Source organism: Rutidosis leptorrhynchoides, chromosome 7 (assembly GCF_046630445.1).
Source record: "Rutidosis leptorrhynchoides isolate AG116_Rl617_1_P2 chromosome 7, CSIRO_AGI_Rlap_v1, whole genome shotgun sequence".
Classification (NCBI taxonomy): domain Eukaryota; kingdom Viridiplantae; phylum Streptophyta; class Magnoliopsida; order Asterales; family Asteraceae; genus Rutidosis; species Rutidosis leptorrhynchoides.
Window position 1 is genome coordinate 98654609 of NC_092339.1, and position 5668 is coordinate 98660276.

Genomic DNA, 5668 nt, shown 5'->3' on the forward strand with positions numbered 1-5668 from the left:
CTATTCAAAATTAAGGATGTCTCCGATGAAGTCGCATGTTTAAAAATCTTTCCATGGTCCTTAAAGGACGATGCAAGAGATTGGCTAGACTCATTACCAGAAGGTTATATCGAAAACTGGAATGACATGATGGATAAATTTTTGTCAGAATTCTTCCCTGCTTCAAAAGCAGCGAAATTGCAAAGTGATATAAATCATTTCAAACAAAAACTTAACGAAACCCTTTTTGAAGCTTGGAACCGATTCAACAAAATGCTTAGGGTATGTCCTCAACACGGGTTGAATACATTCCAAAAAGTCCAAATATTCTATAAAGGAGTAAATGTTGCTACTAGAAAAGATATCGATGTTGCAGCCGGTGGTTCGATAATGAAGAAAACACCAGAAGACGCTCACACAATCATTGCCGATATAGCAGCACATTCCCATAATTGGCATCAAGAGATAGAATTCTCTAGATCATCAACCGTTGCTAATATCGAAAGCAATGATGAAATTGCTTCTTTAAAAGTACAAATGGCAAATCAAGCAAGACAAATTAAGAAAGTAACCAAGGAAATGCATGCTATCAGGGTAGGATGTGAAATGTGCCAAGGCCCCCATCTTACTAGAGATTGTGATAAAACAACGATGGAAGAGCAAGCAAATTTCCTAGGTTACTTGCGAAAAGGTGAAATGAATTTCAACGATTTTCCAGCGATAGAAGCAAATAACCGAAAATATCCTCCAATTAACAACTATCAAACAGGAGGACCTTCAGGTTTAAATAATAATAACTATCAAGGAGGAAATCCGGTTTACCAAAACAACCGAAATTTCCAAAATCAAAATCAAAATCAAAGAAATCCACCACCAGGTTACAATAACCTAAACAACTGAAATCAACCTCAACGAATTTATCAAAATAATTTCCAACACAATCAACCACAACCACAACCACAACCACAAGCACTTATACAACCACAACCCGAGAAGAAATCCGGTTTAGAAGATTTCTTAAGAGATTTTATGGTTAAGCACGAGCAAACTGCAGAAATTCAAACTCAACAAATTCGAAATCAACAAGCTACGATTCAGAATTTAGAAAGAGATGTTGGAAGGATCTCACAGTTACTATCAGAGAGGCCACCAGGTGCTCTCCCCTCAAATACTCAAGTGAATCCCAACAACAATCAAACAAGGAATGAGCATGTAAATGCTATAACTACTAGAAGTGGTTTAACTGTTAACCCAGAAACTAGTAAGACCTTAAAAGTTCCTTTATCTCCTCCTATTTTACAAGAACCTGTTGATATAGATGAGCATGTTGATAAAGAACAAGAAAAAGATGATCCACCTAAGATCATATCAAAGAAAATTGAAGAACCACCATTGAAGGTGCACAAAGCACCTATTCCATACCCGAAAGCATTAAAGAAAGACAAACTCGCGAGCCAATATCAAAAATTTGCAGATATGATCAAGCAAATTAGCATTAACATGCCACTCGCGGAAGTCCTTAGGGGTATGCCAAATTATGGAAGGTTTATTAAGGATCTCTTAGCCGATAAAGGTAAATATGAAGAAGTTTCAACCACATTCCTCAAAGAGGAATGCTCAGCAATTTTGCAAAAGCAAAAGATGCCGCCGAAACTTGGAGATCCTGGTAATTTCATTATTCCGTGTCTGATGGGAGATTCAGTAATGTACGATGCATTAGCTGACTTAGGCGCAAGTATCAATCTTATGCCACACTACTTATACTTAAAACTAAACCTAGGTGATCTAAAACCAACTAGGATGTGTATACGCCTAGCAGATAGAACTTTTAACTATCCTATTGGTATTGTCGAAAACCTACCAGTTAAAGTCAATCATTTAATCTTCCCTGCTGACTTCGTTGTTCTCGAAATGGAAGAAGATAGCAAGGTTTCCCTAATTCTAGGGCGACCATTTTAAAATACCGCTGACGCAATTGTGCGTGTTAAAGACAAAAAGCTTAGTCTATGTGTAGGGGAAGATAGAGTTACCCTAAACATAGATAAAGCTATGAAACAACCTATCTCTTCCGATGAAGAATGTTATAAGGTAGATATTGTTGATTGTTGTGTCGAAAAAGAATTGAAAGAATTACTAAATGTCGACACCTCGAACTTCACCTCAATGAGTGAAGGTGATGAATTCGATGTAGAACTTGAACTTGACGAATTATTGAAAGTAGTAATCGATGAAGATTATTGTGAGGAAGAAACTCCCAAAGAAGATGAACCCTTTGAAGAAATTACCGATGGTAACAGGTTCCGAATAAAATCTTCCTTGGAAGAACCGCCAACCTTGGAGCTTAAAGAACTCCCGGAACATTTGGAGTATGCTTATCTCCAAGGTACATCACAATTACCTGTTATAATTTCATCAAAACTTTCCGATAACGAAAAGAGTAGGTTAATGTCCGTTCTAAAAACTCATAAGAAAGCAATTGCTTGGAAAACAACTGATATTCCAGGGATTAACCCCGCTTATTGTACTCATAAGATTCTAATGGAAGAAGATTTTAAACCCGTAGTACAAAGACAACGAAGGTTAAACCCTAACATGAAAGAAGTTGTCAAGAAGGAGGTTATCAAATTACTTGATGCCGGGTTAATATACCCTATATCCGATAGCCCATGGGTTAGTCCGGTACAAGTAGTACCCAGGAAATGAGGTACAACTGTCATTCTTAATGATGATAATGAACCTGTTACTACAAGAACAGTCACTGGCTGGAGAGTCTGTATAGACTACCGTCGTTTAAATGACGCTACAAGGAAAGATCATTTCCCACTTCCTTATATTGACCAAATGCTAGAACGTTTAGCGGGAAAAGAATTTTATTGTTTCCTTGATGGATTCTCCGGTTATTTTCAAATTCCCATTGATCCAAAAGACCAAGACAAGACAACATTTACTTGTCCATTTGGTACATTCGCATACCGACGAATGGCGTTCGGATTATGCAACGCGCCAGGCACCTTTCAAAGGTGTATGATGGCAATATTTCATGACATGATAAAAGGAAGTATGGAAGTCTTTATGGACGATTTCTCTGTTTTTGGAGACTCCTTCGATTCATGCCTTTCTAACCTCGAGCGAATGTTAATTCGTTGTGAGGAATCAAATCTTGTTTTAAATTGGGAAAAATGCCACTTCATGGTGAAGGAAGGCATTGTTTTAGGACACAAGATTTCTCGAGATGGAATGGAAGTAGACAAAGCTAAGATCGATGTAATCTCAAAGCTTCCTCCTCCAACTAACGTTAAAGGAATTCGTAGTTTTTTAGGTCATGCGGGATTCTATCGACGATTCATAAAGGACTTTTCCAAAATCGCTCGACCCATGACTAAACTTCTCGAGAAAGACAGTACATTCGACTTCAATGACGAATGCTTACAAGCTTTCTCCATTCTAAAAAATAAACTTACGAATGCACCTATTATGGTATAACCCGACTGGTCCAAACCTTTCGAACTAATGTGTGATGCTAGTGATTTCGCGATGGGAGCTGTTTTAGGTCAACGTCAAGATAACAAATTTCAACCAATCTATTATGCAAGTAAAACACTTATAGGAGCTCAGTTGAATTACACGACTACTGAGAAGGAGCTCCTTGTAGTAGTTTTTTCTTTCGATAAGTTTAGATCTTACTTAGTGTTATCTAAAACAATTGTTTATACTGATCATTCAGCCCTAAAGTACTAATTCAAAAAGCAAGATGCTAAACCTAGACTAATTCGTTGGATTCTACTCCTACAAGAATTCGACATTGAAATTAAGGATAAAAAAGGTGCTGAAAATCTCGCTGCAGATCACTTATCCCGTCTTGAAAATCCTAACTTAGAAACACTCGACGAATCTGTTATTCACGATACTTTTCCAGACGAGTTCCTTATGAGAATTGAAATAGAAGAAGAAATTCTATGGTTTGCAGGCTATGCTAATTATTTAGCCGCAGGAATTCTTGTTAAAAATCAAACTTATCAGCAAAAGAAGAAATTCTTTGCTGATCTGAAGTTTTACTTTTGGGAAAACCCTAACCTCTTTCGTATAGGAGCTGACCAAGTTATTCGTCAATGTGTATACGGCAAAGAAGCACAACAAATTCTAGAGCACTGTCATGAAGGACCAGCTGGTGGACATTTCGGACCAAGCTATACAGCCAAAAAGGTTTTTGACTCAGGTTTTTACTGGCCTACAATTTTTAAAGATGCATACAATATGGTAAAAACTTGTGATTCTTGTCAAAGATCTGGAAATATCTCCAAGAGAGACGAAATGCCACAACAAGGCATCTTAGTATGCGAAGTATTCGACATATGGGGTATTGACTTCATGGGTCCATTCCACGCTTCTAACAAATGCAAATACATTCTCGTGGCAGTCGATTACGTTTCTAAATGGGCTGAAGCAAAAGCCCTACCCACTAACGATGCTCGAGTTGTTGTCAGCTTTCTTAAAAATATTTTCTCACGTTTTGGGATTCCAAAAGCATTAATCAGTGATCGTGGAACTCATTTTACAAATCTACTACTAGAGAAAGTTCTTAAAAAGTACGGAGTTAATCATCGTTTTTCAACTTCTTACCACCCTCAAACGAGTGGTCAAGTTGAAAACACGAACAGAGGTCTTAAACGAATTTTAGAAAGAACGGTTAAAAATAATCCAAAAATCTGGCATCGAAAGCTAGATGATGCACTTTGGGCATTTAGAACTGCATTCAAAACGCCCATCGGTACTACACCTTTTCGATTGATTTACGGTAAGGCGTGTCATCTACCTGTCGAAGTTGAACACAAGGCATACTGGGCTCTGAGAGAATGTAATACCGACCTTGTAAAAGCCGGAGAAAAGCGATTCTTGAAACTAAATGAATTAGATGAATTAAGACTACAAGCGTATGAAAACTCTAAAACATACAAGGAGAAAACTAAAAGATGGCACGATGCACGGTTAAAAGAAAAGAAAGAATTTGAACAAGGGGATAAAGTATTAGTATTCCAATCACGTTTTAAGTTTTCACCTGGGAAACTTAGATCCCGATGGACTGGACCATATATAATAAAACAAGTTTTTCCCTCTGGATATGCAGAATTATATAGCAAAGACGGTGGAACTTTCAAAGTGAACGGTCATCGACTCAAATTATACTTTGAAGGGATCAATACTACGGAAAGAGACGAGATCACATTCTACCCTAAGGACAAGTAAATTCAGGGTAACTTTAAAGCTTGTTAACTCCATTCTCAAACTTTATTTTCATCTTTAAGAGTGGGGTTCGTTTGGTCTTTCCCTAGCAGACACTAAAGAACTAGTCTTCTCCCTCCATTCTACCTTTTTATTTTCTTCTTTTCGTTTTCGTTTTTATTTATTTTCAAGATGCGCAATCAATATGTCTACAACCACTTCTTTTTAATGTGCGATAAAATTTTACCGAGAGATGTGGTGTTAGATATAAAGAGAAGATGCGATCAGGCGAGCAAAGAAATAAGGCAAGAACTTAACGAGAAAATTTATGCCAAATGAAAATCAAAATCAGCTAAGAAACGTCGAGCGCGTCATTTGGGCAAATGTGTAAAATGTGGAAAACCAGCTCATTATGGAAATTGTCCAAAGAACCAGACAGACTCTAATTTCGAGTACGTAACCTTATGCC